The sequence below is a fragment of the Rhagoletis zephyria genome, unplaced genomic scaffold (genome assembly GCF_001687245.7).
Source record: "Rhagoletis zephyria isolate East Lansing unplaced genomic scaffold, Rhagoletis_zephyria_1.1 Rzeph_scaffold_03186, whole genome shotgun sequence".
In the NCBI taxonomy this organism is placed as follows: domain Eukaryota; kingdom Metazoa; phylum Arthropoda; class Insecta; order Diptera; family Tephritidae; genus Rhagoletis; species Rhagoletis zephyria.
This window is the reverse complement of record NW_016160269.1, coordinates 24,727-32,920: the sequence shown is the minus strand read 5'-3', so window position 1 is coordinate 32,920 and position 8,194 is coordinate 24,727. Positions and strand designations below refer to the sequence as shown.

General features: G+C 34.5%; 1 long non-coding RNA gene across 1 annotated transcript in view; it reads right to left on the bottom strand.

Moving 5' to 3' along the window:
* Nucleotides 1-1,065, bottom strand: part of LOC108368565 (uncharacterized) — a 9,182-nt gene extending 8,117 nt beyond the window's left edge. The window contains exons 1-2 of the long non-coding RNA XR_001848394.1: nt 885-1,065; nt 249-391 (exon numbers count right to left, since the gene is read on the bottom strand). This is a non-coding gene — a long non-coding RNA (uncharacterized LOC108368565). The remainder of the gene's footprint in view (nt 1-248; nt 392-884) is intronic.
* Nucleotides 1,066-8,194: the final 7,129 nt, after the last annotated feature.

The following is an 8,194-nucleotide window of genomic DNA, read 5'->3' as shown; positions in this document are numbered from 1 at the left end:
TTGTATTTTCAAGCAGTTGAATTCCCAGAATAGTACAAAGTGGTACTTCAAAATAAGAATTTAGTCGAGTAACTCAAAAAAGCACCACAAATCACTGCATTGCTTTCCCTTGTTTTTTTTGGTCACTATTTAGCATTAGTTGTTGTTTTAAGGCCCTTTTTTTTGTAATTCCATTGCTCACTGAGTTTTCACAATTTGTAGGCACTCAACCATCACTCAGCTGCAAATACCATTCTTCGATCATTTACCGGTCACACTTTTCCGTTGCGCTGGGCGTTTTCACCCGTCCCAGCCAAAACACGAACTCGAACTGAAATAGCTGTTACACAGGCCAAGACGATAGGCCCCAACGTTGGTAAAACCAGTTAGTCAGCCAACAGACAAAAGCAAACTGCAAATGAAAAAGGCAAAATCAAAATCAAAAATACAAGAATGATAAAAAAATAAGTAATAAAAAAGCTAACAAAACAAATCAACGCAAGCAGCTTAAAGAGTTGACTGCGCAGCCTTCAACAGACAAGTTGAGTTATTCACATTTGTGTGCGTGTGTATGGTGGTGGTGTGTGTGTGTGTGTTGGTCGCATGCGGCTTTGTAATCTTTTCAACAAATTCCATTCCAAGTTGTTTCAATTGTGTTGTTGTTGTTGTTGCACAGACATTGGTGATTTGCTTATTTGATTTTGTTGAATTGAAGTGTGGTGAGTTTCAATTCATAAACTGATCTTAAATACACGAGTGTAGTTGTTGCGCTCTCAAAATAAATTAACAAAATATAAAAACAAAACACAAACAGGTAATAAGTAGTTTTTATTTTGCTTTGCTTTTTCATTTTGCTTTTGCACTTAATTTAAGTCACGTATCAGACGCGCAATGCGGCCGCATACCTTGTTTACTGCCAGCTCCTCCAATGCATTAGCTACGATGGCCATCGATTGTTGACTTGACGGCATTTGTCATTGCGCTGATTTCATATTCACTCTTTTTCGGACACCAAAAAATCAAATAGTGAAATGAGAAAAAATCAGCCAAAAAACTTAAATACAGACTAAATGCTCAAAAAAGTGGCCAACGCATAACCAGGTAAGCGACTTACTAACTACACTCTTTGTTGTGCTCTCACTTCACTGCATTCAACAGTATGGTGAATTTAGTTTTAACTATTGGTGAAACTACATATGTACATACACAAGAGCAGCTGAACAAACAACAAGCGATCAATGTTAAGACTCAACTCTGTCTCATTCAACGCTCAAAATAAGCGCAAATATGAGAGTAACTAAACTACGTACCTACAAAATTGTAACTCTAACCAACAAAGTCACACTGCAGCGTAACACCCAACAAGCGAACGTACAATCACTTGCATTCTTCAATAAATAACCAACTACATAGTACATACAAAAAGTGCAAAAGAAATATACCTAAATGTACAAAAAATATTCAGTGAACGTTCACGCATCGCTCGTGATTAGAGCGATTGAGTGGCAAAAGCGGCCCTCCCTCCACCCCTCTTATAGTCGAGCTAATAGTGACTTAGTGTAAGCATGCGCCACTGCATAGTAGCGCTGCCAAATGAAGCGTTCATCAACACAGACTGACTGGCTGGCTGACTGGCTGGCTGGCTGGCTGGCTAGCAGGCTGACTTACGGCAAGGCTGCATAACTAGGGTTAATGTAATGTTTCACATACAAACATAGTACATACATATGTATGCATGTATGTATGTTTGTCTGCATGCAATACCCACAACTGATTGTGTTTCAATGACAACCAATTTGCGCCTGAAAATATTGCGAAATTCACGTTATTTTACAGCTTCGATTAATGAATGAGCACTAAACGGTCGTCGAGTTTTGCGCTTAAGTCTTTTGTTTGCCAAACGATGTGTAACATGAGGATGCTTTTACAAATTAACTGCACAGCGGCACAGTTAATTAATTTAGCTCATTATTGGTACGAAATGTAATGGCAATTCATATAATTAGTTTGTAAGGCAATATACTTTTACGAATGTTGTGGTTTATGTGCAAATTTCGTATTTGCCACTGCAAAATGTTTTTCATGCAAGTGTTGAAAAATTGCATATTTTTACTGGTTGATAAAGATAACATAGTGGAAAAAAAACAATTCTTAATGGCAAACTGATTTGTTAAGCAGTCTAATTTCAACACACTGCCATTAGCTCGACATTTTACAATGGAATAAAGCCATTAGACTGTTGGTGATAAATGTGTTGATGAAATGTTAGAAACCATTCGACGTAGTCCATGTAAATTATGACATTAACTGAATGATAAGGGGAGCCACAAGTGCACACGGATGCCTCACGAAAAAAAGGTAGATTCTTCAAACAAATCATAAGATTAATAACAATAAGAAGAAAAAGAAGGGTATGGCGTTAAAACTACAAAATCACTGCACAATGGGGCCATTCTCATATTTAGCGGCAAAAACTCAGTTCTTTAAACTTTCGCTTTTTGCAAAGTTTTTTTTGTGTTCAATTTGCAGCAAATTAGCGGGAAGATTTAGAAAATTTATAACAGTCGGCTACAGTGTTCATCCTTAAACAGTTGTTCATACATATTTATGTTTTATTAAACATATTTTTTCAGTTGTGAAGCATTCAGTTATCAAAAAAAGTAAAATATTTTGCAAAATATACTCGCAATATGAATTTTATTATAAATATGGATTCCAACATTTGAGGCATTTAGTCCTTTGTCCTGAAATTAACATGTTTAGTTAAATGTTTGTCTTTAGTACTTATTTTGATATTTGTAATGGGTGGTTTTTCGTGAAACTTAATACACTTTTACCATCTTTCGTGAAGTAGAATTTGTATTGTTAACAATTGTTAAAGGAGTACTATAGATGTAATTCATTGTTAAAACATCATGTTTTTTGTAGTACTATTAGCTTTTGCGAAAAACTGAAAATTGGAAGCAATTAATAGTTTTCATAGAAACTGTCAAGTTAAATTTTTTCATGTAGATAAGCCAATAGCAAGTGACAGTGGCACTACTATTAATGGCAACACAGCTAGGAGGGCGTTCTATCGTGCGGATCTATTAGCATCGATCACGGACGTGACTGTAATTTTTTTTAGAACACATCCACAAGAGTTTAATAGCACTTTTTTGTATTTTTTGGCAACTATGAGTGGTACTGTATGTCAGCCACAATACACAAAATATTAGTGTATTCTTTTTAAATTATAAAAGCTTCACCTGTTCCCCTGTCGTTTCCGCGTAAAGTAATTGTGCTCTTCAAAAGCTCCGAAATGGTGCCAGAACTTTTATTGCCTTTAATTCTCATCAAGCTGCTCGAGAATTCAAATTGTGACTCTGACAATTCCAGCTGTGGCTCTGATAATAGCTCAGAACCGTGGTTTAAATATTCAGTACAGTTATAAGTAGATGACGCTGATGAAACTAAGGATGGTATGTTAACTACGGTGTTACCTTGTCCGCCATACACTTATATCATTATCTTTTTTTTCAGTGAAAGGTTTTTTGTTAATCAATTAAACTACGTACATAAATATATTTAACTTTTCTAGAATTATCTAAAAAACAAATATAAATAAGTTTAATACAATTCAAGAAAATTTTATTTGCCGCCTTCACGCGAGCTATGTGACAGTACCTTACCTGGAGGGTCTGGCTTTTATGTGGATATTTCAAAGAAAAAGATGGAATTTTTTGGCCGTTAGTTTGCCAAAATTTTTAAGCTTAGGCTTAACAAGTTTTAATTTTTTTTTGTAAAAAGCATCTTAATAAGGGAGCCTCTGGTAAAAGGGTTTGCGCACCCCCGCCTAGTTTTCTGAACCACTTTTGTGGCCAGTGGTAATCTGCATGCAAAATTTGGGGGGGCCAGCTCTACTGTAAATAATTTTTGTCGCGAGTTTGGGCTTCTGTCCCATAGCGCACAGAAAGTATAGTGCTTATACACTCATATAAGTTTAGTTTTAAATTTCAATTATTTGTTTATAAAAATATACAGCCCGATTCTGTGCACTTGACAAATTGAAAGTCTTTATAATTTGTCAATTTTTTATTATTTATCAAGAATGGGTATTCTAGCACCAAAGTCAAAATCTCTTTCCTTGATAAATTATCAAGATTGAAAATGCTATTGACAAATTAAAATTTCATGTGAAATGTATAAATTTTGTAATTGTAGAAAAAACTAACAGGGGAAGAATAAAAAATAACGAGTGTTTTTATTTTTTATTTTTTCTTAGTTAATTTCTCAGAAACTGTCAGGCCTTTCGAAAAGTGATGTATATATGGCTTATAGAGAATTTCATTGGCTTTCATTTGCCATTATTCAATTGGTTCGTAAGATATACGTGATTAAGTTGAACCACTTTTTTTAAGCTGAATAAATGATAAATTGCAAATATCTCAAAAACATATCCATAGAAAAAAAATTTAAAATATTAGGATAAATGGCCAAATCTTGTCAATATGCGATTGTCCTAAAGTTGTGGTAAGCATGATGCATGACACCTCCTAACTACTTTCGCCTTTATTAACTTGCAACTAAATGTTTTCAAATCAGTCTGACTGTTAGCGAATATAGTGACGTTCACTGACAGAGGCTTACTATTCCGTCGCCTTCTCTATGGCAAAAATCTCCGCTTAAAACACACTGCAGTTATCAGACAGACCATATGGTTGCCTTATCTGCAGGTGCTTGGAGTATAGACCCGAGCCTATTTTTTCCATCCTTTAGCCATCGGTGTAAAAGTAAAACACAATATTACCCAGTTGGGAAGCAGGTAAGTTTGAAGAAAAGTTATCCGTTTAATATCCCCGCAATTTTCTTATTTTTCAGCCATACTTACTTTTTATAAGTATGTCCCTATTTCAATGTGTATCTTCGATTTTCCTGACTAATAGAGCTGACAATCTACCTAATCGACACATCTTATAAATCCTGAAAGCTTTGTGAAATTTGAAGCTGCTCCAACGAATATGGAAGCCCTTACGACACTTTTCTATATTTACATATTTCATTTCGATGTATGTATTTCAATGACCAGCTCAAAATTTTAGTTTTTGAAAATGTCAGAGCAATTGACTGTCATTCGAAGTACCCTATAATTGTACGAGTACCTCGGGGTTTACAGTACATATATATGTACCATAGTGGACAACTCAGTGACTCACCTCGATACACTCCCGCAACGCAACTGGAAAGTACTAGGAATTTAAACAAAAGAAATAATTAGCAAAAATCGCAATAAAAAATCGTGCCCATTGAAAAAAAAATACTAAAACTGATTGCAGTGATGCACGCATAGTGCAAATATTGAAGGGGGTATTTATAACTCATTTTTACTTCTATGTTCATATGTACATACATATATGATTTTTTGCATACATGCCGGTGCATTGTCATGCATATATATATATATGTATATTCACATGTATGTATGTATGTGCTGAAAGTTCCATTGTGGGCAGCACAATAGTCAACGAAGCGTCGGAAAAGAATCTTAAAATATGCACAAGAATTGCGCCTCCGCCTTCACTACCGCCACCGACGCTACCATCGTTGAAAATGTTGACTTGATACAAAGGCGTAGTAGAAGATTACAGTACGCTCGACTGTTGCGTTGTGGTGGCCATGTAAATGGTGTTTTGTGTGCTGCTGAGGCAATGGCTTTGATGGTGACGGTGACGGTTGTGGTGATGGTGATGGTGACGCTGGCACTAACTGTGGCAAGCGTAACGACTGTAACGTTGTAAATTCCTTTTTTTCTTAATTTTTCTAGCATTTTGTTTTTTTGTTTTTCTCTTATTGCTTCAAAGTATTGTGCCTTATGCGAATTATTTTGCGCCCCAAACGAACAGAAATCGCGCTCTATTCTACACTAAGTATTTATATACGCTTGCATGCAGATATGTCAGTGAGAGGTAAGGTACCTGGTAATAATGCATAATTTGCATGGTATTTACAAAGAAAAAATGCAAAGCACTCTTCACTGATGAGCCATGGTTTTCTATTTCCTGACAAGAGAAAAATGCTTATTTTCTATGTTGTGGTTGAAGGAACTTTTAGGTCTCCAACTTAGGGCTTGCGTTAAATTATTTGCTACTTCTGCTGATAGGTTTATAAGTATGAAAGTCTAAATGACTTTGCAAAACTTCAATTATGAAACCAAATTTCTTTTTCATTTCATTTCGAGAAAGGCATAAAGCTAATTATTAAATATTAACAGAGTATTATCAAAATAAAATTCGAGGTGTATATATTACCAAAAAATGATTTTTTAACAGGGGGAAAGCACTAATACTATACTTATTTAGAGCAATTTTAGTCCACTGATTTCTTTTTGATAATACCAGTATAATAAAAAGCAGTGTTGGGCAGTTTCGATACAAAAAGTACTCAGAATTCTAATTCTTTAAAGAATCGACGATACGCGATTTTTAAATGTAGCAGTACTGAGTACTCCAAAGTACTCGGAACTCACAAAAGAACTCAAAAGTACTCAGAATTCGAAAGTACTCAGTGCTGAAAAACGCTCTGATTCGATCTGAGTGTCGAAAAGGTACTTAAAACTACTGAGTTCTATTTACATTTACCCACATTCAGAGATGATTGTACTCAATTTCAAGTTTCAATAAATTTCAAGTACAATACTTGTATCCAGTACAGTTAGCCATTCATTTGACGTAATTTGGGATTAATATATTATTTTGAATAAAGTGCTGCTAGCATGTGAGATTTCTAAACTAAGTATTGAAATGTTACCAAAAAGCTATATATTTAAAAACAAAGTACTCAGAACTCTCAAAAATACCCGATTCCTAAACGTATTGATACCAAAGAACTCGATTCTCAAAAGTACTCGATACTTCGCAACACTACTTATTAAACAACTTTTCTACTTATTACACCTCAAAGTAAAGGTACGGAATCTTTCCATAAAGCTTTTTCTATATATACGTGCTATATACAGTAATGACTAGGCCACCGTTCACTTATGTATGTATATTCTGAAATACTTAATGATAACCTCTTCCCATGATTTGTAGACGCTATTATTGGAATCGCTATGCGTAAACAAATTTTAATATGCAAGACAGGCACTGTTGTTGTAAAATAACATATCTTTATTATTCTTATTTTTATTTTGCTCTTGTTTAGCAATAAGTGCAAGAACAAAGAATATTATTTTCAATACAAATCATATAAATCAAATGCTTAGTGTTCTCGTTAAAAACCGACAACTCTTGATTTGATATCAATACTTCTTAAATATTTTTATTTAAGTTCGAAACGGAAGCAGCCGTTAAAATGAAAATATTTTGCAAATACATTTTCTATAGACTAATGATGTCATGGCGCACTTAATGGCATAAACAGGTACAAAATGCTAAGTCATTTAAGACATTTTGGAAATATAACTAAAGCAGCTTTGGCAAAGCAGCAGAAATACAGTGCATTTTAACTGATGTGATAAAAAAGCAAAAAAAAGTAACATAAAAAATGCGGCAATAATAAATTTTCCTTCAAAGAAGTTCACAAAGTTTTATGAATAACCGAAAATTTCAAATTAAGATAAAAATTCTATCAACCGGTTAAGATTCAAATTTTTGTAGTTAAAACAAAAATTGCCGGATATGCCAGGTAGCAGGTAGCCACCATGCAGGTCGGTGGAAAACGCGGCGTGAAAAAGTGAATCTGGGATGTATTTTACGCTTTCGTTTTTAAGCGTGGCGTTTACTTGTCATTTTCTTTTTCGTATGACAATTAAGTATGAATATGTGTGCAGATATGTAAAAATGTATGCACATACTCACGCCACACTTTGCTTTTGCTATTCCACACAGCTGATTCTCAGTCTGTAAATTTTTTGCTTGCACTTTTTATACCTTCCATGGACATGAAATGGTATGAAAATTCTGGTACGATATTTTTAGAACAAAAGATATTCCAATATAAAAAAGTATACACAAATTATAAGAACGACCAGCTGAGTTGATTTACCTATGTTCGTCTGTCTCTATATCTGTCTGTTTGAAACAAGTTTTCGAGATATCCGATCACGGGTACACGGGTGTCTTTTTCTAATGTTTTAATTATTTGTAGCCCACATAAAACTGACTGTTCATTTTCCAATTCTTTCACTTATCATCAAAAGAGAATCTGCAGTGAAAATCATAAAGATCGGACTACT